At 40.4% G+C, this 26,844-nt stretch overlaps 1 protein-coding gene across 8 annotated transcripts in view; it reads right to left on the bottom strand.

The window, feature by feature from the left end:
• Window positions 1-26,844, bottom strand: part of LOC138739333 (LIM and senescent cell antigen-like-containing domain protein 1) — a 122,195-nt gene that overhangs the window by 48,510 nt on the left and 46,841 nt on the right. Inside the window, exon 1 of one of the 8 annotated variants that reach the window (XM_069891152.1) lies at window positions 25,105-25,537. The exons of 5 other annotated variants lie outside the window; for them this stretch is intronic. The gene's annotated coding sequence lies outside the window, so the exon portion shown is untranslated. Of the gene's footprint in view, window positions 1-2,523; window positions 2,615-25,104; window positions 25,538-26,844 lie in introns of those variants that run through there. 2 more of the 8 variants (XM_069891154.1, XM_069891147.1) reach the window with 2 other exon arrangements.

Raw genomic sequence — 26,844 nt, 5'->3', positions numbered from 1 at the left:
TGAAATATTCACTCTGTGTAGTGTCAATGGAATTGAAAAAGAGCAAAATAACTGCAACATTACTTAGTTTAAGGCCTTGCTATTTACCCATTAACAAAGACACTAACCAGGTAGTTCAGAAAACCTCCTAAATGTCAATTAAAGGTAAATAGGATTCATAAAAGTCTCCAAATTGGCAGCTTCTCACTTTGGAGTTTAGCTATTGACCTGAAAGAAACTAATACAATGACAATTCTGTCTGTATTTGTGCATTTTAGTTTAAAGTGTAATTAAACAAAATATATTGCCTGACCTCAGCATTTGCAGAAATTATAAAAACAAAATCACTTGAATGTGGTGATCATTTTTGAAATAAAACACCACAAAAAAGAGAAATGGGAATTCAATGAGAGAAATTTACATTGTGGCATTTTCAAGCATTCTTAGAAACCATAGAAACACTAGCTAAAGAAAAAAATTTCTGAAAGACAAAGCAAGTTTTTAACCACCGGAGCATGAGGAGCATCAGAAATAATTACACAGCAGAAAAACAGTTTTTTCCCCTCTGCTATGAGAATTCTAAATGGACAATGAACAAAGACACTACCTCACTTTCTCTTCTTTTTCACATATATATTTAAATTTCAAATATGATTTGTAGCAATATTTGCATTTGTAATGCTGCTACAAAACAATACCTTGTTCTTGACAATAAATTCTGACAGCCAAATTTTTTGTAATATTAACTTAAGGAAATACAGATAGATGCTATCCTCTGTGCCATATGTCCTATTCCACTGTCTATCTCAAAAATGCTCAACAACTGGGAACATTTTTAAAAAATTCTATCATCACACCTCCATATGATAAAGAGATCAAGGTGGATGAAAACCTAACTGAGTTTATAATGATATTTAGTGAAGTACATCAACTCAAAATCCATTGTGTTACTGGGTTAGTTTAAAATTTCTCTTCGCATAATAAACTACTCTTTCAGTGGAAAGAATAAATTTAATACTACAAAAATTAGCAAATACAGAAACAAAAAGATGTCCTCCTTCTTCCAAAAACATTGTTTCTCTTCTACAACCATCAACTCAGCCCTAACCCACATCTCTTCCAATTCCCACTTGCCTGCACTGGCACCCTCTGCTCCAAGACGACAAAATGATGATTCCGCTGGTTCTCACCTACCACCCCAATTTCTGTCAGCTACAACATGACCCCATCACCAGAAACATCTTCCCCTCTCCTCCTTCCATAGGGACCACTCCCTCCATGACTCCCTTGTCCACTCATCCCTTCCCATTAATCGCCCCCTTAGCACCTTCCCCTGCAGCCGCATCAGAGAGACTGGACGCAGACTGGGAGATCACTTCGCTGAGCACCTTTGCTCTGTCCGCATCAGTGACAGGGATCGCCCAGTGGCCAACCATTGCAATTTTGTGCCCCACTCCTGCATTGACACGTCAGTCCAAGGCCTCGTATTGTCAAACCAAGGCCACTTGCAAATTGAAGGTGCAGCATCTAATTTTCTGTCTGGACACTCTCCAACCAGAGAGCATTAACATCAACTTCTCTGGTTTCTGCTAGACTATTTCCCCTTTTCCTCTCTTTCCTATCCCGCTGTCTTCTTTCCTCCAGCTCTCCACCCCTTTCCCTCTCTATTCACAGAGACTTCACCCCTCCCCTTATTTGCTGGTGTGCCCTCCCTTCCTTATCCATCTATTACCTACTGCCTATGGAACTGTGCTCCTCCACTGCCCCTCCCTGCCACCATCTTGTTCAGGCGTCCTTGCACATTTTGCTTTTACCTTGATGAAGAGGTCAAGCCCGTAACATTGGTTATGTATCTTTGCTATATAAAGTAACCTGTTTAATCCACTGAATTTCCCCAGCTTTTCATTTTTACAGAAATTATCTGTCAACTTTATGCTGATGGAAAAATGCTGCAGATGTCGTACATCTAAAATAAAAATAGGAAAATGCTAGAAATTTTCAGGTGTCAAGAAAGAATCTACAATTCAGTCAGATGACCTCTCATCTATTCTGTTATTTTACTTTAATGACTGTCGTTCATATAATTTAATATTGGCCTGTCAGCTTTATTCATTGTTTTGCACAAAATTATGGACTTAGCTTTGCTTACTTAATTACTGATCTAAGCATGGCAGCAAGTCAATATCATTTTACTACCATTTCTGGCAATAAAGCCTCCAGTAATTGACTTGCAGAAATTGCAACAAAAAAGGCCCACCTTTTAATCCTTCCTTAGCAGTGCCACATAAGCCGTTCTTACACTCAATACAAGAGGCCTTCGATCAAGTAAAAACACTTAAGACACATTTATAGCAAATACAACAGGTCACACAGAACCTGTGTGATAGCACATTCCAGTTTGTTATTGCACCATTATGTTCATTACTGGTCTTAGATGTATAAAAATAGAACAATGCTCTGCAGAAATTAAATGATCATTAATGTAAAAAAGCTTTTAATACTGCAAAAAAAAACTCAAATCACACCATTATAAAAATAACTTACAATCTAGCATAAAAATCACAGAATTCTTTATATATTTTTATATCACTCCATCTTCTCTGCGACTTAGACACAGCTTTCTCACCCTCGTTGCTTTCCACAATTTCTGAGCCACCACTGATAGTGGTCTGAAGAATTTCCTGTGGAATGGTGGAGGCCATTACATTTGATCCAAAATTTAATACTCTCCAAATCTGAGCAGAGTCACCGTTAGTGCACATCACAAAAGTTGATCTGGTAAATTATTGAAACATGTTCTTCCAAAGTGATGTAAACTTTTCCCAACTCTCAGTGAGAAGAGTCAGCTTAACCTTCTGTGGATATGTTACAGCTTCAGCCAAGAGAAAGGTCGGAATGACACGGATGTGATGCATGGGATTGCATAGCAGTGGCATGAGGTAGCTTTGCTAGGTTTGGTTTTACTGTTTTAACGTGTTTACAAGAGTTGGCTGCCAAGTTTATTTTGACTATTGGATCACGCAAATGAAACCCAAAAAGTAAAAAAAAAGGTTGATTGGAACATTATTCTCTTTAATAAAGCAACATTTCTACACATAAACACATCTAATTTTGACACAACAAAAAGTAATGTGAATTAAATGTGCCTCATGACTCTGCATTTCACAATTACCCATTACATCATCAGTTATACTAATTCAGGGTTTACTTTGAAATATTTAACGTCTAATATTAATTTGGGATTGAATAAATTCAGAAATCTGTACAAAATACAGGATACAACGACTTCAGTTCGACTAACTGACAGGCATAATTTTTCCCACAGCTATAATAAATAATTTTATGACTTTATCAGATAATAAAACTATCTGGAATAATAAGAAATATAATCAATTCTGTACACTTTGAATTCAAAATCATTTCTCATTAAAAAGGCCTGCCAATTGCCTCTTTGCAGTTTTAGACGTCTTGATTGAAAACATTTTTTTCTAAAAACAGTTGACAGATTAGTTGCAGTGCCTTCTAAATATTTCTTCTTCTTCCACAAATAGGCATACAGGCCAGTCACATTTCCAAACTAGGAGTTCAATAACAGCAGCTGCTTGAAATGGTTCAGTTTGGAATAACTATTCCTATTAGACCATTTTAAAAGAGAACATTTGCAGATATGGTGTCATTATTGTCTTAAAGTAAAAACACAGAAAACTTGGAGGAACCCAGCAGGTCTTGCAGCATCCATAAAAGGCAAACCGACATTTCGGCCTGAGTCCTTCTTCAAGGTACAAGTAAAAAGCAGACAGGTGTCTGAATTAAAAGAGTGGGGATGGAAAAATGAGTAAGGAATGGAATACAGACCAACTGACAAAAGACACTTTTAACTCATACTCTGAAGAAGGGGTCAGGTCCGAAATGTCAGTTATATATCTTTACCTCCTATGGATGCTGCAAGACCTGCAGAGTTCCTCCAGCAATTCCATGCTTTATTACAATTCCATGCTTTATTACAGTCAGTTTGCAGACTCCCGTTTTGCCCATTATTGCCTTAAGAATCAAATCACCATACAATACTTACCCAAAATTTTTATCTTATCAATGTTATTCCTTATAATAGCCAGAGACATTCAATAAGTCACCAATGAACCATAAACATGCATCCCAACCTTATTAAATTTATTTCACAACATGACAATGAATTGTACTTTTTATGCAAATCAGGCAACATCAAAACATTGCCCGTTTCCAAATGAGAAACCCTCTACCCATGATATAATTCATGGTATTGTTGAAATTGAGATGTTTTAACCCTCAACCAATATTGCAAGCTCACTTTTTGCACTCATCAAAACTTTGATGTGTGAAAAACTGTGGCATTCAATTCCTGCATTAAAGAAATAACTCCATCTCAATAGCCTCAAAATAGTTTTTGGACAGCCTGTGATTGTGAAAGGCTACAACATATATTCTTTTGGTCCATGTTTGCTGTGGAAGAATGCCCATCCCTACATTCAGTCATGCACAAGTATCTGACCTCAGTACAAAGATGGGAAAAAACTTGGGTATAGTTTTAATCAATAGAAATTGGACACAAATATGTTATGATAGTATGAAAAACACAATAAATGTGCAATATGGAATGGTACAATATAATTTTATACAACAGTCATATTTTACACCACAAAAATTAAATAGATTGCATCCAGACATTTCAAATAAATATTTCTGATGTAAACAGGGTATAGGTACATTTTTACATTCTACATCACACATGTCAAACTCAGGCCCGCGGGCCAAATTTGGCCCGTGATATAATTATATTTGGCCCGCAAGATCATATCAAATATGTATTAGAGTTGGCCCGCTGGCCGCCGCGCCAGTATAGCGCATGCACAGCTAATACTACAAATCCCAGAATGCTTTGCAAATGCGTTGGCGCCGCCCCGTCAGCCCGCTAATCGCCCCCACCTCCTCTCTTCACTTTCATTAGCATCTGCGACCTGTCGCCCAACTCACGTGTAATAAACCCCTTACGAAAAATGGCCAAACGAAAGACAGAAAACAGGACCTTTCAAGACAGATGGGAGGGAGACTATATGTTCATCATTTTAAAAGACAAACCTGTTTGTCATTGAAACAAGTTGTTTTTTTTTGACTTCTTGTCTTGTGAAAAAAATACATTTAAAAGGTGCTTAAAGGCTATAGAGAAATATTATTTATTGAATATTTTATTTCTCATTTGTTAATGCTTCTTCTGGAAAGAGTTTAACCAAAAGTATTATTAAACATTTATTTTAATAAGAAAAAGTTCAACATTACATATGTTGAAAGAAGAGAAAACATGCAGATGTTGTTGAAAATTTTCAATAAATATTTAGTTTGGCCCATGACTTAGTCCAAGTTTTTAATTTTGGCTCTCTGTGAATTTGAGTTTGACACCCCTGTTCTACATGGACATGTCGCAGGCTGAATATTGGACTAGTATAATAGATTTTTTTCAACAGGTGATAGGTGTTAGACTCCCAAGGAATCCTATGTTATTCCTTTTGTGGGGTCATCTCACAGATAAATCCAGAATCAAAATTGGATAAGTTTCAAAGAGACGACTTAAAAATTACATTAGCTGTGGCTAGAAAGTGTATAGCTATTTCATGGAAATTAGAAACTGATTTGGTATTAGATAGATGGCATGGAGAAATGCAAAGTTGTATACCACTGAAAAAGATTACATATAATTTAAGGAATCAATATGTAGTCTTCCTGAAAATTTGGTTTCTGTATATACAAAATATTGGTGTTATAACTTTATAATTACTTATTAAACTAATTGTTAAATTATAAATTGCCCTTGGTCACTCCCCAGCCTCACCTCATCTCATTTTATTTTTAAATTTAAACTATTATTAGTTTAGCTTATTTTATATATAATTTTGTTATATATTTATAGAATTAAACTTTGATCAAGTATTTTAGGTAATATTGTTGTATTTTTTCAGTTATATATTTTATAGGAGATTAGTTGTAGGAGATAATATTTTAAAATATAATGGATACACAGTTTGCTTTGTGATTCTCTTTTCTTGACTTTCTTCCTTCCTTCTATCTATGTGGCGGGGGGGGGGGGGGGTGACTGTGGGAAGGAATGGGAGGGGAAGGGGGGAATTTATAAAATCATGTAATTTTTTTGGCTTCTATAAACTATGGCTATGTAAACTATGGCTATCAATTACGTGCTAATAAAACAAAATGTGAACAGAAAAGTATCTGACCTCATGAGTTGTGACTCACGAGTTAAAAATTAATCAACACATATTAACAATTATTACAGCAGAGCAGTAAATCACCTTTACTTGGCACAGGAGTGCTGCCATTATCTCTTGAATACAGCGAGACAGACATGGATAATATAAAAACTATATGCAAAATAATCCTGATAACCAAGATCAACTTTCTGTTCTTCATCGAACAATTGAAGCTTACGACTTCCTGAAAGTAGATGCTGAGCCAAACGCACAGAAAAGTAATTTAATCTTGTTATCACAGCAACGTGTTCAGATCACTCCTTTCTGCCCTGATCACAAGGTTCCCAGTCCACGCTGCTGTCTAACCTTCGGTCTAGAATCTTTTAAATTTGCCCATCCCCTTTAAAAAATTATTTGCATATGTTGATTTTCATGTGTAATTTTTTATTAATAGGCCTTTTTACACTGCCCTTTAACTGCCTTTTTCCCACTTTACTTATCTGATTAATAAAAATTAAGAATAAAATTCCTTAAAATAATCATTTATTTCTTGTTGTTTATACATAATAGTCCCAGAATGTTTTTTAACTACATTAATTGTTTGAGATACCTGTTCTGCTTTCAATTGCTAAGCAAAAACTGTGAGGTCTTTCTCCAAATTCATAATATTTCTGCTTTAAAAAAAAATTCAGTTCTATATGTCTGAATAGTATTAAATTGAAGTTTTTTTTATTAATTAATTGTCTCTTGTTTCCTTCAAAGAATTTCTTTTGCACATCTCATTCCAACTAATCTTTTTCTTTTAAATAATCTTTCTTAATTTTAGCTGAAAAACATAATTTGTCCCCTTAAATAACCTTTAAGTGCTTCCCATATAACAAATTTATTCTCTACTGAATTAGAAATAATATCCAAAAAATATTGAACTTATTTTCTTATAAAATCACAAAAGTCCCCCTTTTTTTTTTAAACAACACAAAATTAAACCTCCATCTATATGGTGAAGATTTCTTGTCAGGCATTGTATATACCATTAAAAGTGGAGAATGATCTGGTAATATTCTAGATTTATATTCAACAAAATGAATTATTCTCTGTAATTGTGCAAACATTATATTTAAAAATCTATTTTCAAATAAGAATCACGTCTATGGGAATAAAAAGAATAGCTTCTCTCCTTAGGATTTAACTTATGTCAAATATCTATTAAATTTAGTTCCTTCATCAAACTCAATGTAGTTTTAGCCATTTTAGTTTTTGTTACCAATTTTGTTGATTTATCCCACATAGGATCCAAACAACAATTAAAATGACCTCCGATTAAAATTTCTTTATGTGTCTCTGACAAATGTAAAAAAAAAGTATCACATACAAAATCTTTATCATCTACATTTGGTGCATAAATACTCATAAGTGCTCACATTTCAGAATAAATTTGACAATGAACCAGAACATACCTTCCCACAGGATCCAATACAACTTTTTGAATTTTCACCAGAAATGATTTCTTTATTAATATTACTACTCCTCATGCCATTTGACCAACCCATTCCCTTTTTAATTTCAAAAAAATTTTTTTTCAGTCAAATGAATTTCTTGTAAAAATGTAATATCAACTTTCATCTTCTTCAAATAAGCAAAAAAATTATTTTAATTTGACTATGAAGCCCATTAACATTAAAACTAAGAAAATGTAGTGTTTTATTCCCATCCATTATTTAAATCAAGTTCTCTTTCAGTCCCACCCTCCCAGATCTCCATCATCAAACACAAGCTACTCCTGTGAAAGTCTCTGTCCCAAAGGAAAAATGCTGAAAAAGAAAGAAAAGAAATAAAGAGATAGATGCAGGACTCCTCCAAAAATGCTGTATAAAAAATAAACACCATTACTCCCCTCCACCATACGGGTTGTGGATCCCACCACAATATGGCACATGAGTGATAAGGCAAGCAAGGGAACAAACATTCTTATCCCCCCCCACCCCCCAGCTTAAAACCTGTAACAGTACAGCTCTCTTGGGTGTAAGCTGTATCTGTATCACCTCCCTTTGCATTTCTCATTGAGGACTTGAACCTCCTGCTCCCTGATGATTTTCTTTAATTGAAGGAAGAAATTCTGCAAAGATTCTTGCTTCTTCTGCCATCGCGAAAAAAATCAAAATTGGTTATTATATAGAAACACCTTTAATGTAGCTGGGTGTCTGAACATAAACTTGTAACCTTTCTTCCAAAGAATCACCTTCACTGGATTAAATTGTTTTCTTCTGTTCATCACCAAATTAGAATAAAAAAGGATTGATCACCATAGGTCCCATATTTTGTCTTGCTTTTGGACCACAACTTTTAAAATTCTTTAACTTAATAACGTAAGCATTTAAATAATACAGCCCTGGGAGGCTGAGTTGGCAGTGGCTTCCTCCTTAATGCTCCATGTGCTCTCTCTAATTCAATTCCATTAGGAAAATGTTCTTCACCCAGAACTTTAGGAATCTATTTTTGAAAAAATTCCACAGGATTCTCACTGCCTTCGGAATCTTCTCTCTAAGACCAACAATCTTTACATTATTACATCTGCTATGATTTTCAAATATATTAATCTTTTCCAGCAATTCTTTCCTCTGTATTTCCCAAATGTTCCCAGAAGTTTCAATGTTCTCAACTCGGTCCATACGAATGTTAACATCTTTTTTAACAATCTGCACATCCAATTCCACTCTTTGAACTGTAGCTTTATTAACTTCTGCAGCATACTTCATCATGTTGGTTCCAACATCCTTTATATCACTTTTAATATTCTGTACATCTTCTCTTAAAATCTGAAAATTGCCCCATTATTAATGAAGAAAGATTTTTTATAGTTGCATTTTGACTTTCTTCTAGCTCTTCATCAAATTTCTCTTGGTCTCCCTTTTCTTCTGTATCATTACCTGTCAAAAAGGAACAGGCGTTTCTGACAGCTCTGTTCCAAGTTGTAGTTCCTCCATTCTGCCACTGTCAAGTCTCCATTCTGAAGCTTCTTCCTTTTCGAGCATGCGCACAACATTTTGATATTCCTTCGGAGAGATCTGAATGGCTCCAGCACCATCTTCCTCAGTTCCCCATTCATTTATTTACTCACTGTTAACTTGCTTTTTCCTGTCTTCTTTCCTCTATCAGCCATTTCTAGCATGTTACAGGTAGGTTCCAGAGGTTTTTGGTATCTGTAGATTATTTTAAAAGTTCTTGTTTTCAGGCTTTAAAAATTTTCCCCAAAGTGAGTCCTTGATCCACTTCCTTTCCTCATGCCATCATGCTCTGGCCCCATCCTGCCTCCTTTTGACTGAACTGGATTTTCTTGGTTCAGCGTGAATGTTCTTATCCAAACTGCCTTTAAACATGGGTCATTGACACACCAATTTAGTGGGATCTCTGTGTAAAAGGGGTAACTGACTCCAACTATCTCTCAAATTTTATCAGCATCAATCAAGTCACCCCTCAGTGCCTGACACTCCAGAGAAAACAAAACCTCTTCTAATAACCAATATTCTGCAATGAATACAATGTTCTGATGAACCCCTTCTGCACCCTCTTCAAAGCCACCATATCCTAGCTGCAATGCAATGACTACAAATGCATACAAGACTCCAAACATGGCCACAATATGGTTTCCTCATATTAATACTCAGTGCCCCAATAAGCCTTGATTTTTTTTTTATCTTGCCATTTTCTGAGAGCAAAATGTTGCACCCAAGATCCCTTTTAACATTAAGTTTCCAGGGTCTTGTTATTTTTTATATTCCTCTTATATATGACCTCTCACTTCTCCTGATTAAACTCCATCTGCATTTTCCTGCCCACATTTCCAACTAATCATCAATCCAGTTGCAGCCAGAGAATTACCAGAGGCATTTCCCCATTCCCAAATTTTAAAATTCCTATCCTTGTTTACCAATTTATTTGACTTCACTCCCAAATAACATCCTTCAGCTTCAAAGAGCTGTGACCTCTTCCACAAACCCAAATTAAAATGACTCCACCTTTGATAACATATACATTCTTCCCCAAATATCTCTGCCTCACTACCTCTCTTCCTTACCAAAGACACACCTTGAAAGCTACCTTTCTGTCTAAACATTTTGTCCTTATGCAGCTTGATATTAGCTTGTGATATCACTTCATTAGAGATTTAATATAATGTTGATAAATAACTTCAAAAACAGAACCCAGCATTACTTGGTTTGAAAGGATACACATGGACAAACAAATAACTGCAAATTAGTATTTAAATTATTTGGAATAACAGTGTATTTCCAAAGCTTTGTACTGGTGACTAATGCTGAAATTTAATTAGCATTTGTCTGCTCACAAACTTCCAGGTTTAAATGTTGTGTATTAAACTGGTCAGCTGTAACTGAAGGGAATCCTGAGGTGCCAGAAAAGTTGCTGTAAAAATGTAAATATTTTGAGCATACTAAATGGGTACTTTGATCTACTAGTCTCACTGCATAGAATATTTGTTGCTATTTTAGTTTAGCATACATACTTTACAACGCCAGATTAATTTATTCCCTGCTGTTAAATGACCCGTGGGAAACAATCATCTCAGATCTTCTCTCAAAAAGGCTCAAAAATAACTTCTCCCCAACCATTCCTCTTTCTCTCCTGCAAAGTCCTATCGGACTCTCTGAAGAGAGACGATCGCTGTAGCAGAACCAAGTGTATCTGGTTGTGCAGATAAACACCAGAATTTTAAATGCAAATTTAGTCTCTAAATGCAAATGTTGGCTTTCTCACAAATAGTCTTTCCATGGGTACTTGTCAAAAGGAAACTACCTTTGCTTCCTTTAAATGCACAGAGAGCAGCTCTAGATAGAACTAGATAGAACCCCAGCAGAGTCTTTGAATACTTCCATTTCCGGGTTTTACATTTGTTCTTCCTTCATTTATAGCCCACCAGTTAAATGCACAGAACAGTTAAATTTGTTATGAACACACAAATGCTGGTTAAATTTCAAATGCTGATTAAATTGGACACCAACACAAAGCTTTGGAAATATGCTGTTATTCAAAATCATTTAAATATTAAATAGTAGTTATTTACTTGTTACACATATACTGTCAAACTTCATAATACTGGGTTCTATGATTGTTTAAGTTTACCAACATTATTAATTTTATTAATATTAATTTTCTGATAAAATGTCACTGACAGATACATTAGAGGTATTTTTCTTTCCACAGAAGTTGCTGGACTTCACAAGTGGTGCTTTTTTAAAAAAAATTTTAAATTTAGACATGCAGCACGGAAACAGGCACTTTTGGCCCACGACCCCATGCTATCCAATTACATTCAATTGACCTACACCCCCAGTACATTTTGAAGGGTGGCAAGAATCTGGAGAACCCAAGGAAAACTCACACAGGTGCAAGGAGAATAAACAAACTCCTTACAGACGGCATGGGATTCCAACCCTATTCACTGGCACTGGAACAGGATTGAGCTAACAGCTACGCTAACAGTGTTGCCAATGTTTGTACTAGTATGTGTGTATATATTATACACCCCACACACACACACACACACACATATATGATACACCATCAGAGCTCACAGTTTAGATTAACCTCAAGATTCAGGGAGAGATCACATTTGAATTTAGTACCATTATCAGAGTTGGGCACCAAAAGTTCAAATATGGTCACCATATTTTAAGAAATATATCATTCCTTAAATTGTATGTTATCTTTTCCATTGGTATGCAGCTATCCATCTCTGCCACCACCTCGCCAACATAACTGGAGAGTCCAACTTTCACATGATTGCAATACACTTTTTGGCCACTGCCAGTGCAATTTTAACAAAGAAAATTCGAGATGACTATGTCTATAAAATTGTCTAACAAATGAAGCTCTGGATCACTTGAAAAGGTCACCCTTGTAGATAATTCATGTTAATACTTCAGAAATTTCTTGCCAAAAAGGTCTAACCTTCACACATGACCAAGTTGAGTGAAGGAATGTTCCTCTACCTCACACCTCAAACACAATTCTGGTATTTCTGGCTTCGATTTGTGCAACTTCTGTAGAGTGAGATACAGCTGATGTAAAAAGTTATATTGAACCTGTGGGGTATGCACTCACACAATTAAGACTCGGAGACATGATGCTTTCTCATCCTTAACCAACATGGCAACTGACACACAGGATTATTTGTATGGAAAGGAGACATCATGACATGGGCGTCATGATGTCCAGCAGAGTGTGGGCTGATAACCAACACTCTTTCTCTTTCCCCTTCTCCCCCAATGCTGACTGGGCCCTTTCAAACTAATAAAATTATATTGGGCCCAGGACTACAAGTGAATATTAGAATACATCTCATGAGTAATTATAATTATAAAAGGGGAAGTATTAATAATAATCAGGGCTCATAGTCCTTAAAGTGTTCGGTGGTCTTCTTTCTCTATTGGACCGCCTCGGCTTGGTTTGCTGTGCCGGTCTTTACTCAGGACCCGTAGTCGGGTCGGTGGCGACTGCCCGCCTTCGCTGTCCTTAGATGGCGACTGCCGATCATCGCTGCCCTCCTGGCTGCATGTCTCAGTTACTGGACTCCTTGGCTCCACAATCATCTCTACTCCCTCCACCAACTCTCGGTCAGAGGGGTGGGGTGGGATGGTCAGGGCAGGCCGTGGCAGGTCTGGTTCCACCTCCACCAGTTCATGGACCTTAGTGTCAATCAATGTTCGTAATTGCTCAATTTGTCACTTTCACAATCTGTCCCCCACTAGAACATAAAATTTTTGTAAGATTAATCCTACCACCCATGTGTCTTTATATTGTCTATAATCTTGTACCAGAACTCTCTCGCCCACTTCTAATATTGTTTGTTTGTTTTTTTTTCCAATTGGAGACCCAGATATGCATGAACAGTAGGCAGCCTGGTCTGTAGGTTGTGGCGAAACATTAGTTCTGCTGGGGTGCATTTTGTGGTAGAATGCAGCATGTTTCTGAATCCCAATAGGAAATCTGCATTTTTGTGTGTCCGGGAGGCATTTAGAAGTTTCATGATTTTCATTGCTTTTTTGAATGTTTGTACAAAACTTTCTGCCTCCCCATTAGTACTTGGGTGATAGGGAAGGGGCAAAATATGTCTGATATTGTTATCGCGCACAAATTTTTAAAAATGTTCTGAGGTAAATTAAGGCCCATTGTCTGTAACTAATTCATGAGGCAAACTATAAGTGGTAAAGATAGCTTGTAGACAGCCAATTGTGGGATCTGCTTTGGTATTTGTCAGCTGTGAAACTACTGGCCATTTGGTGTGTGTGTCCACAGCTATTAAGAAAGTCTCACCAATGAATAGTCCAGTGAAGTCTACATGAATTCAATACCAGGGTTTGGATGGCCATTTTGATAGGTTAACTTCAGCTTGCTGCATTTTTGGCTGCACTGACTGATATACTTTGCATTCTCTTACTGTTGTTTCATTCTCTCTGTCTATGGAGGGCCACCAGACATGCATCTGGGCCAGTGCTTTCATTCGTACCATTCCCGGATGGTTGTGGTGTAGTTCTGATAACATGGTAGATTGGCATTTGGCTGGAATAATTGTATGGGTACCCCATAGTAAACATCCTTCTTTGACGAATAGTTCATGGCAGCATGTGTGGTAAGGTTTTAGATCTTCTGGAATGACTTCAGATTTGAGCCACCCATTAAGGGTGAAGTATACGATCTTGCTTAGTATTGCCTCTTTTCAGGTTTCCTTTCCGATCAACTGGGCTGTAATGGGCAGTTGTTGAAGTTGTTCTTGGTTGATGGCTGTTGCCTCTGCTCTCCATTTAATAATTTCTTCTTGTTGTTCTGTCTCAGGTAACGGCATGTGTGTTAAGGAATCTGCATGGCTGTTGAGTGTTCCTGGTTTGTTTTATATCATAGTTATACACCACTAGTAGCATGGCCCATCTCTGAATTCTGGCCACAGCTAATATTGGTATACCTTTGTGTGGCTCCAAGATTAAACTAAGAGGTTTGTTGTCTGTGGTCAGGGTGATTTTTTTTCCCCGTAAAGATATTGTTGGAATTTTTTCCCCCCCCACATCAAAATTATTGCCAGTCCTTTTTCTAGTTGGGTGTAATTGCGTTTGTTTGTGGTTAATATCGCGAAGCATTTACTACTGGTTGTTCATCTTTTTCTTTGATTTGGGATAGTATCACTCCTCGTCCCACTGGTGAAGCATCCACAGCTAGTATAACTTCTTAGGGTCATAGAGGATCAGCGCCTTATCTGTTGATGTTAGTATTTCCTTTAGTTTCTGTGTTCCAATACCATGTTTGATCTTTCTTGAGTAATTGGTTCAGTGGGCTGCATAGTGTAGACATATTAGGGATATGTTTTCAGTAGTGATCAACAGGTCCTAGGAAGGACTGTAATTCCGATTTGTTGGTTGGGTATGGGGCCTTGTAAACGACTTCTGTTCCTGCTAGATTCATTCGCACCCCCTCATTGTCAATTGTAAACCCAAGATATGTTACTGAGGTGCGCATGAAGACATTTGTCCTTTTGTAATTGTAGTCTGATTAAAATCTGTTCAAGGTTTTGTAAGTGTTCACTGTCGTTTTGGCCTGTGATGATGACATCATCTAGGTAACACTCAACTGAGAGTCCATGTGGTAATTTGTCCCTTGTTGCTTGAAAAATCACAGGTATTGCTGAAATTCCGTCAGGCCTGTGTGTAGGTGAATAGTCCCAGATGGGGAATGATTGTTACATATTCCCTTGATTTTTTTTGGTCCAATTCTATCTGTTGATGTGCTTGTGACAAATCTAGTTTTGTGAATTTTTTGCCCTCCGTTTAGTGCTTGGAACAACTCTTCTACGAGGATCGTTCTGGTATTGCAACACCCAAGTCGCCTCCCACTTTTCCCTTGATCTCTGCATGGGGTGTTCAGGTATTTTGAGTGATGGATTGATGGTGATTTTGTAATCGCCATAAATGCGAATTTCACTGTTTGCATTTCATACGGGTATGATTGGTACTTGCCAATCACTACTGTATTGGTTCTAATATGCTTTCATTTTTTAATCTGTTTATTTTTTTCCTTTCATAGCATATGGGACTGTTCTGGCTTTGAAGAATTTTGGTTCTGCATCATCTTTGCAGTTTGGCTTGAACACCTTTGATTTTCCCCAATTTTTGTCAGAAAACCACTGTGATGTTGTTGAGGATTTGGTCGAGTTCTGGCTGGGAGGTGTCTGTGTTTACATTTAGTATTGAACTGATTTCCAGCCAGTATCTTCCGAAGAGTGCTGGTCCCAAGGTATCTACGACGTATAGAGAGTGTTTTTGGTTTCTGTTGTTTGTATTGTATTTGGACCATACATTTCCAAATACTTTGATTCTGTCTCTTGCAACAAATCTTAGAATTATTTCAGTTGTTTTTACTGGGAGGCATGGTAGCAAGCGTTCCTTTACATGTAACGGCATTAGGGACACCTCTGCCCTGTGTCTAACTCCATCTCCATCTTTAGCTGTATAAAGATTGTTGAGTTTCCTCGGATGTGTAATAGCTCAGGAGCTGAAATTTCAGGAGCTTGAAGGTCAGCCGTTGGGCTGTTATCGTCATCATTGCTTGTTTATCTCTCTCTCTCTCTCTCTCTCTCTCTCTCTCTCTCTCTCTCTCTGCAATAGTTTTGACTTTAGCTCCCTGTTTATTTGCAGGCCACCTGCACTTTAGAAGCGAACATTTAGCTTTGATATGTCCTTCTGCTTTGCAATGGTTGCATTTAGAATTTTTGAAGAAACAGTTTTCCAGTCGGTGGTTGTATTTCCCACAGCAGAAGCATTGTTGGCGGGAAGACCTCCCAACCAGTAGGTCTAGTTGACCCACATCCAAGTTTTTATCTACCATTTCAGAGCTGCAGGCAGTTCTGTATGCAATCTCTAACATAACATCTTGATCCATTGCTAATAATGTTTGCCTTGCTTGACGATTTGCCAGCTCAATTACTAATCTGTCTAATTTAGAAACTGCTCGAAATGACAGTGCTCCACCAGTTTGCGCAATGAGGCCAGGCATTCACTTACTGTTTCTCCTGGTCCTTGTCTCCTTTCATAGAATCATTGCCTTTCTGCCACAAGTGGTGGTTTGGGGCTTAAATGGTTCCTTAGAGTTTTACATAATTCATTGAATGTCTTAGTCCCTGGATCTCCAGGGACAGCAAGGTCTTAAGGAGGTCAAATGTTTTGCTGCCTATTATACTGAGGAAGAGAGCATATTTGGAATTTACTGGATCTTCCACAATATTGTGGGCTACACAGTAGTGCTTAAACCATTCTATGTAGTTATCCCAAATTCCTTCTACTTCATTGAATTCTCTGAACTTCCCTCTGCCATCTTGGCACACTTTCACCTTGTTCTATTGGCAGAAATTTGTTGGGGTAGTTAAATAGTCATTTTCCTCCTCATGGTTGGTGCATGGAGTATATGTAGGGTTTATTTCATTCCTCATCGCCACGGCTGTGTATGCACTCACACAATTAAGACTTGGAGACGTGATGCTTTCTTATCCTTTACTTCTATTAGACTAACATGGCTATTGACGCTCTAGGTTATATATATGTAAGGGTGACATCATGACGTAGGCGTCATGACATCCAGCAGAGGGCGGGCTTATACCCGCAGAACCAACCCATATCTTGCATTAACGATTTAAGTTTCACTATCCAGTTTCAGTCCAGGATTGTTCTGGTATTGCAACACCCAAGTCGCCTCCCACTTTTCCCTTGATCTCTGCAGACCAGGTTTGGAATTTTCCAAATGAAGAGTAAAATACATTCTGGTAATGAATTTGGGCATATTACCCATCCAAATCCGGAAGAGTCAATGCCTGTCCCCTTCATTCCCTCGTGAAAGCTCTCAGTTGAAGAAAACAATGTTCCATTAGGTACACCATAGGTCTGTCTCATTTGTTCAAATAACATCAAAACACCATCTTTAAATCAGTCCACTCTACAATGTATACCCTTTTGTAACCACATTTAGAATTCTGTTACCCATATTCATAGACAACAATACATTGTTACACACAGAGCTCTTAGCAAAATACCCACTCCTCCCCCTCGATACATTCATTAATTTCCTGACATATTTTCACCATATGTACCAAGATAGGGTTACTTGTCTTCCTTTTTATTTATAGATGGAGCTGTGGCGGCATGTCACTAGGCAGGTGAACCGGCCCCACTTGTAATCCATGCGGCGGGACAGCCGACCAAAATGGCACTGTTGGGGGTTTCCCCTTCTTCTCAGCACCAGGCTCAGAAGCCCATGCTGGGGGACCACATGATTGTCGAATGACGTCAGAGCCCCTCAGTGCGGTTCTCAGCCAGGTCCGGGCTGGGAGTAGAAGTCCAGCCCGGCAGCCAGCAATAAACCAGTTTTCTGTTCACTGAGCTCAAACTGTCTGGTTGTGCGTTCTTTCAGTAGCAGTGTAGCTGCCGCTACAATTGGTGACCCCGACTGGTTCAAATGTCTTTGAACCCAACATGAGCGAACCTGGGATCAGTGCTATAGCTGTCAAGTTGCCTGACTTCTGGGTTCAGGAGCCGGAGACCTGGTTTGGCCACGCGGAGGCCCTGTTTCACCTCCGCCAAATTTCATCCGATATGACCAAATTCTACCATGTGGTCGCCGCCCTGGTCCAGGCCACCGTCAAACGTGTGCTGCACCTCGTTCAGCATCTGCCCGCTGAAGACAAATAAAGGACCATCAAGCGAGTGCTCACCGGATCCCTCGGACGATCCAGGTGTCAGCATGCTGCTCAGATGCTGCACCTCGACGCCTTAGGGGACAGGTCCCTGGGGGAGCTGATGGACGAGATGCTTGCGCTCATGGGTGACCATACCAACTGCCCACTCATTAAGCGAATTTTCCTCGACCATCAGTCCGATGACATCCAGCCGTTACTGGCCCAAGAGAACTTTACCGACCCGAGGAAGGTTGCTCAGAAGGCTCAAGTGCAATAGATAATAATATAAAAGGAATAAAAATAAAAGACAGGGAATATAAAATCAGTCTATTTGCGGATGATGTGATAGTGTACTTAACAGAACCAGAACTATCAATAAAAGAATTATATAAGAAATTGAAGGAATATGGAGAAGTGTCGGGATACAAGATAAACGTAAATAAAAGTGAAGCAATGCCTATGAATAACGCGGATTTCTCAAAATTTAAGAAGGAATCCCCATTCAGATGGCAAATGCAGGCAATAAGATACCTAGGTGTACAAATAAACAAAAATCTAGGCCAATTATATAAACTCAATTACAATCCACTAATGAAAAAATTACAGGACGATTTAGAGCATTGGAAAGAGCTACCACTAACACTGATAGGAAGGATAAACTGTATTAAAATGAACATTTTTCCAAGGATACTATACTTATTTCAGGCATTGCCAATACAACTGACAGAAAAATTCTTCAAAGAGTTAAAGAAAATAATAAGGAAATTTTTATGGAGAGGGGGGAAACCGAGGATAGCACTAGATAAATTAACAGAATGGTATAAACAAGGAGGCTTACAATTGCCAAACTTCAAAAATTATTATAGAGCCGCACAATTAGGATGCCTATCAGATTTTTATCAAACAAGGGAAAAGCCAGACTGGACGAGATTAGAATTAGATAAAATAGGGGAAAAGATACCTGAACACATATTATATAAATGGGACGAAAAATTGGTACAAAATAGAACTTCTCCAGTATTACACCATCTCCTCAATATTTGGAAAAAGATTCGTGTAGAAAGAAATAAAACAAATTATCAATTACCAAAACTAATATTGACGCAAAATAAGCTACTCCCTTTTACAATAGACAACCTTTCCTTTAGAAAATGGGAAAAAAAAGGGATTAAAAGAATAGAAAATTGTTTTTCAGGAAATAGATTCTTATCCTTTGAACAAATGAGAGATAAGTGCAGTATAGCTGGAGATACAGCGCTGGCATATTACCAACTGAGATCCTACTTGAAAGATAAATTAGGAAGCAATTTGAGTTTACCAGAGGGAAGTAACCTTGAATATGTGATTACAGATACAATGTTAATCAAAAGATTTATAACAAATATGTATATTAAACTGCAAGAAAAGGAGAATAAGGAAACAAATGGTAAAACTAAACAAAAATGGGAACAAGATTTAAATATAAAGATAAAAAAGGAAACATGGGAGAAATTATGTTCTGGAACGATGAGAAATACAATAAATACGAGGCTACGTATGATACAATATAATTGGTTACACAGACTATACATTACACCGCAAAAGTTGAATAAGTGGGACCCAACAGTATCTGATAGATGTTTTCGATGTAAAAAAGAAAGGGGAGCAACAATTCATGCAATCTGGGCATGTGAGAGAGTAGAAAAATTTTGGGATGATCTCAATCAGATATTAAATAAAATAACAGAAAACAATATACCAAAGAATCCAGAGATCTTTCTCCTAAGTAACATAAAAAATAAAGAATTTGGAATTGACTTGGAGGATGCACAAAAAAGATTTGTTAAGATAGCCCTAGCCGTAGCAAAAAAATGTATTATGTCAACCTGAAAATTGGAAGATAATTTGAAAATACAACAATGGTATATAGAAATGAATAAATGTATTCCATTAGAAAAAATAACATATAGTTTAAGAAATAATATTGAAATATTCGAACAAGTATGGGAGCCTTACATTAAATACAATAGCGAAAACCTACCGGGAACAAACATTACCTAAGTTGATGGAAGGAGAAGAGAAGAAAAGAATGGACTCAGTAGAATTTCTGGTGTATTTTTGTTGAATGACAACATTGTCTGACTGGCTTAATGCAACCTAGATTGTATACCTAAAATGGATGAGAGGGGGGGGTGGGGGGGTGGCTTGGGAGGAGGGAGGTGGGGGGGAGAAAAAGTCACTGTATATGTGTGAAAAAGAAAAAGTGTATATCATGGCTAACGTGATTTATGGTGTGAAAAATAAAAAATTTTTAAAAAAAAGAAGGCGGCTCAAGTGCTATGGCTCGAGCGATTCCCAGAGGGCTCGGCGGACCAGCAGATCACGAGGCACAGGCTTGACCATTCCAAGCCTGCCCCTAGCGCTGTGGCAGAACACCTGGCCCCTGCAGGGACCACCAAGAGCATAACCAGGGGAATGGCATCCGCTTCAGGCCTCTGCTTCTACCACCAGCGCTGGAGAGCCAAGGCTCGGAAGTGTCGTCAGCCCTGCTCGTTCAAGGGAAATGAGCAGGCTGGCCGCTGTTAATGATTGCAGCGGCTGTCCAAGGACACAGCCTGCTCTACCTGCAGGACTCAGTCAGCAGCCGGCGCTTCCTCGTCGACACTGGGGCCCAGATCAGCGTCATCCTGGCCATCGAATCCAGGAACCGACCTCGAGGACCTCCCCTCCGTGCAGCCAACGCAACAGAGATCCGGACGTATGGGAACAAGACAGTCCATTTCCATATCAACCAGTGAAAGTTCTCATGGAGGTTCACCATCTCGTCCCTTCAAACCGCCATCCTGAGTGCCGACTTCCTCCTCGCCCACGGCCTCCTGGTGGACATTTCCAGGCCATTCGCCTCGACACCTCCCGCACAGAGCAGCCGCAGATGGCCACAATCAGCATGCCCAGAGATGAGTTCCAGTGAATCCTGGACGAGTTCCCGCCCCCCCCCAGGACACAGTTCTCCGCTGCCTAACCGCGCTACGGTGTGTTCCACCAGTGTCCACCGGTTCATGCCAAGGCACGCTGGCTCCCACCTGAAAGCTCCAGGTGGCGAAGGAAGAGTTTTCGCATCTGCTGGAGCTGGGGATCATTCGACACTCCGACAGCCTGTGGGCCTCGCCGCTTCACCTGGTCTGGAAAGCCTTCGGCGGCTGGCGCCCCTGCGGACACTATTGACAGCTCAACGAGGCGACAGTTTCTGTCCATTACCCCATCCCTCACATCCAGGACTTTACAGCCAACCTGCATAGTGCAAGGGTTTTCTCCAAGGTTGACCTGGTGCACGGGTATCACCAAATCCTGGTGCACCCTGAGGACATACCCAAGATGGCCATCATTACACCCTTCAGATTGTTCAAATTCCTTTGCATGCCTTTCGGGCTAAAGAGCGCCGCTCAGACCTTCCAGCGCCTCATGGACTCAGTGGGCAGGGACCTAGATTTCATCTTCATTTACTTGGACGACATCCTCGTTGCCAGCAGGGATTGGGTGCAACACAAGGCCCACCTGCGCGCCCTCTTCTCCTGGCTGGCCGACCGGCCTCACCATGAACCCAGCCAAGTGCCAGTTCAGGAAAGAGTGCATGCAGTTCCTGGGCCATACCATTGTGGCCGAAGGAGCCACGCCCACCGATACAAAGGTCGCCACTATCAAGGAGTTCCCACGCCCGGACAACCTCAAGGGACTGCAGGAGTTTGGGGGTATGGTCAATTTCATCCCAGGAGCCACGCGCATCATGCAGCCGCTATTCGCCCTCATCACAGCCAAGCACAAAATGCTCACCTGGACCCAGAGACCTGCAGTTCATTCGAGGCCACCAAGGATGCCCTCGTGAAGGCTACCATGCTCGCCCACCTGCACACTGTCCTGCATATGGTGCTCTCCATTGATGCATCTGCCACAGCCATCGGCGCTGTCCTGGAGCAGCAGGTGAATGGAGAATGGAAGCCGGTGGCATTTTTCAGCCGACTGCTCCGCCCACCAGAGAGCAAGTATAGCACCTTCAACCGTGAGTTACTGGGCATGTACCTGACGGTGCGGCATTTCCGCTATTTCTTGGAGGGGACCATAAACCCCCTACTCAGGCATTCGCAATGGCAAAGGATACCTGGTCGGCCCACCAGCAATGTCACCTCTCCTTTGTGTCGGAGTTTACCACCGACATTCGGCACAAGGTGGGGAAGGACAACGTGGTCACCAATGGATTCTCACAACTGGCCATCTGCGCACTGACACCCGGCCTCGATTCGACCAGCTCACCCGGGACTAGAAGACGCAAGCCTTCAGGACTGCCATCATGGGCCTGTGGTTCCAGGACCTCTCGGCTCCTAGCAGTGAGGGCACTGCCCAGTGTGATGTCTCCATGGGCACCCTGCGACCAGTGGTTCCCCAGCAGTGGTGCAGGCAAGTTTTCCACCATATTCATGACCTTTCGCACCCTTCTATCAGGTCCACGGTCCGTATGGTGGCAGTGTGTTTCATCTGGCATGGGCTGCGGAAGCAGATCGCGGGCTGGGCCAGAACATGCATCCATTGCCAGATGTCCAAGGTGCACAGACACACCAGGGCGCCCGTGCAAGAGTTCGAGCACATCCGAGAATGGTTCAGCCACATTCACGTGGACATAGTCAGGCCCTTACCAGTTTCCCAGGGCAACCGTTACCTGTTCACGGTGGTAGACCACACCATTTGTTGGCCCGAGGTGATCCCGATGCCAGATGCCTCCACAGACTCCTGCTCCTGAGCGCTGTTGCACGGTTGGGTCACCCAGTTCGGCGTTCTGAATCACCTCATCATCGATCAGGGCGCCCAGTTCACCTCTGCGCTCTGAGCACAGTTCACCAACAGGTTGGGGATAGAACTAAACCGCACCACGGCCTATCATCCGCAGGTCAATGGGCTGGTCAAGCGTCTGCACTGCCACTTTAAATCAGCACTTATGGCCCGACTCACCGGTCCCGACTGGCTGGACGAACTGCCTTGGGTGCTCCTGGGCATCCGCTCCAAGCCCAAGGAGAATCTGCAGGCGTCATCAGCTGAGCTGGTCTTCGGCGCACTGCTAGCACTGCCCGGTGAGTTCATCAACGTGCCTCACAACTCACAGCGGTTGCCACATGAGCTACTTCCCCACCTCTGGGCCCACTTGGGACTCCTTAGCACCCCCACTGCCACCCAGACACGGCACACGACCATCTTACATCCCCAGCAAGCTGCACTCTGCAGAGTAAGATTTTATTCAGCAGGGCCCGCCCGCAGCACCTCTGCACAGACCTTACGAGGGGTCGTACAGGGTTCGGGATCTATGTTCACGCTTGGCATCGGCAGCAGAAGGGAGCTGTTTACTGTGGACAGGCTGAAGCCAGCTCACCTCAACCCCACTGAAACAGTGATTGTGGCCCAGCCCAAGAAGCAAGGCTGCGCAGCTTAAAAGGACATTGGTGCCAGTTCTGGGGAGGTGGGGGGGCTGTGTGGCGGCATGCCACTAGGCAGGCGAACCGGTCCCGCTTGTAATCCACGCGGTGGGGCAGCCGGCCAAAATGGCATCGTCGGGGGTTTCCCCTTCTTCTCAGCACCAGGCTCAGAAGCCCGTGCTGGGGGACCACGTAACGCCCGAATGACATCGGCGCCCCCCAGCCCCTCTCAGCCAGGTCCGGGCTGGGAGTACAAGTCTAGCTTGGCAGTCAGCAATAAACCAGTTTTCTGCTCACTAAGCTCAACCCGTCTGGTTGTGTGTTCTTTCAGTAGCAGTGCAGCTGCTGCTACTGAGCATCAAGTCAAATAAAGTCTTTAGCTGGTACTTCATTCATAAAATGTAGCCCAATATGAACCCAGTTTGGTGAATTATCTTAAAAAAAAGTTAAAAATCTTGCTTGTGCAGCCAGATAATATATTTTTTTTTTAAATATGAAGTCTGGAAGTCTCAGCCCTCCTAATTTATAATCCCAGGTTAGTTTTACCAATGCAATTCTGGGCACTTTGTTATTCCATAGGAATTGTCTTACTTGTTTATCAATTTGAAAAAAATTCTTAAGATATAGGAAGTGATTAGAACAAGTATCGAAGTTTTGGCATCACTTTCATCTTCACACAACTCGCTCTTCCTATTAATGTTATCGGCAAATCCTTCCATTTTTATAAGTACTGTTCTATTTTACTAAACAAAAGGAACATAATTAATCTTATTCAGATTTTCTCTCTCCGTTGGGTTACTCTGCCTCCAAATATTAATCAAGATAACATCATTTTTGCAACCTTAGCCCTAGTTACTGTTCTTGAAGATTTATCCAATTTTGGATCCAGACAGAAATTAAAATCTCCTCCTATCAAAATATTTTGTCTACCCTCAGAAGATTTCAAAAATATACCTTTCATAAGGGTTTTGTCATCATAGTTTGGCGCATAAATGTTAAGAAGCATCCATGATTCTGAACAAATCTTACAATTTACCATCACACATCTTCTCTATGAGAACCAGAACATTTTATTTATTAAAATCGCAACCCCCTTGCCTTAGAATTGAACGACAAAGTGAAGAGGTGCTCCACCATCCTCTTTTTAACTTGTCATGTTTCCTGTAAAAAGGGCACATCTGCCTTTAATTTTTTCAAGTGAGCCAAAAACCTCTCTTGATTGACCATTCAAAACATTAATGTTAAAACTTATAAACATTAACGACTTATCTACATTGATTTACAAACATTGCACTGTAGAGTCACAGTAAATAGTTAAACAATCTTGTGATCTCCTTCTTTTTGGAAAAAAAAGTCCCTGGTCTAATGGTGTCGTAAACAAGAACCCCACAGAATCTTCCAGGGATGAAGAAGAATCCCACCCTAAAGTGTCATCTTTAAAATAAACTTCCCTCCTGATGCCATCACCCCTTTAGACCGAAGTCTACGCCTTGCTGCTACTTTGTTCAACATTCTCTCCCCCACCCCCACCGAGCTCTCTTTGAAGTATCAATAAGGTTAACATTACTTAATAAATATCAGATGACTCGAAAAAATACATCTTTACTTCGTCCACAAAAATACAAACTTCATAAAATTCTCTTCCAAAGTAATTTTTTTTCTTAAAGTCCATGAACAAATTCTTCTGCCTCTTGTTTTATCTTGAAAAACCACTAGTTACCTTCAGACACCTCCACCTGTAAAGATTCTTCATCTGGAGTTGCCGCTTGACCTTGTTGAATTCTTTTCATTTCTGTATGACCACTGGGCTGAAACCTTGGAAAAACATGACTTCTTGTCCATCCCATTTCAGTGGGGCATTATTTATTTTAGAGTACTTAAATGCTGCTCTTAAGATTTACTTCTCGATCCCTGAAGCTCAGCAGCCTCACAAGGACTGGTCGAGGATGTGTATCCTCATTTCTTCTAGATCCGAAGGTTCGATGGGCTCTCTCAATCCGTACTTGTCCACTGAGTGACTCAGCACAATGTACATTGGGAATCCAGGATTCAAAGAATTTAACTCTTCCTTCTGCGCCTTCTTTTAAATCAATCATTCATATATTATTTCCCCCGCTAAATTTCTCCATATGATCAATCTTATCACGGAGCATTTGTTTTTCAATCACCCACTGTTATATAACCATATAACCACTTACAGCACAGAACAGGCCAGTTCAGCCCTACTAGTCCATGCCGTAACAAATCCCCACCCTCCTAGTCCCACTGACCAGCACCCGGTCCATACCCCTCCAGTCCTCTCCTATCCATGTAACTATCCAGTCTTTCCTTAAATGTAACCAAAGATCCCGCCTCGACCACGTCTGTCGGAAGCTCATTCCACATCCCTACCACCCTTTGCGTAAAGAAATTTCCCCTCATGTTCCCCTTATAATTTTCCCCCTTCAATCTTAAACCATGCCCTCTAGTTTGAATCTCCCCCACTCTTAATTGACAAAGCCTATCCACGTTTACTCTGTCTGTCCCTTTTAAAATCTTAAACACCTCTATCAAGTCCCCTCTCAATCTTCTACGCTCCAGAGAAAAAAGCCCCAGTCTGCACAACCTTTCCCTGTAACTCAAACCTTGAAATCCTGTCAACATTCTTGTGCATCTACTGAACCACAAGCATAACTCTACTGATTCTGCAAATTTAAATCAAGATAAAACAAAAAAAAAGCTGGAAACACTTGTCAGCATCTCTGGAAAGAGAAACTTAGTATTTCAGGATTTCCTGACAAAAAAGCTTCAACCACTTTAAAGCATGGGTTAGCAAAGTGCCAGAGATCAGGACTGGGGTTCGAATCCCGCATTGTCTGTTCTGTGTCTGGGTGGTTTACCCATACAGGCATTCCTCATTGTAGTGGCTATCTCCCTTCAGTACTCAGAGTCTAAAATGATTACTTTTTTTCCCCTCCCACTGATGCTGCTTCACGTGCTGAACTCCCCCATGAGATTATTTGTTGCTTCATATCCAAGCATCTACAGTCCCTTGCATCTCCGTCCATCCCCTGCCTGTTCATGCATCTGTCAAAATGGTTCTTAAGCATTGCTGACATCTGCTTCTATCTTTTCCCTGCCAGTGTGTTTCAGGCATCTACCATTCCAATTAAATCTTCTTCAAAAACCCTCTGCCTCTCACTTTAAACCTATGCCTTTGAAATATTTGACCTATTCCACTCTACAGGGAAGGGGTGGGGGGGGGGGGGTGGGGTAGTGGGCATGAGAACAACTCCACCTAAAACCTCTCTCATAATATTATACAGTTCTATCAGCTTACCCATTAGCCTCTGACACTTCAGAGAAAACAGTCCAAGTTTGTCTAACCTCTCCTTTTAGTTAGGTAAATCAAAAAATCTGAAGATGCTGGGGTTGAGGGCAATACACAAAAGTCCTGGAGAAACTCAGCAAGTCCCGCAGA

Source organism: Narcine bancroftii, chromosome 7 (assembly GCF_036971445.1).
Source record: "Narcine bancroftii isolate sNarBan1 chromosome 7, sNarBan1.hap1, whole genome shotgun sequence".
Taxonomy (NCBI): Eukaryota; Metazoa; Chordata; class Chondrichthyes; order Torpediniformes; family Narcinidae; genus Narcine; species Narcine bancroftii.
This window is presented reverse-complemented; position numbering and strand designations above follow the sequence as displayed.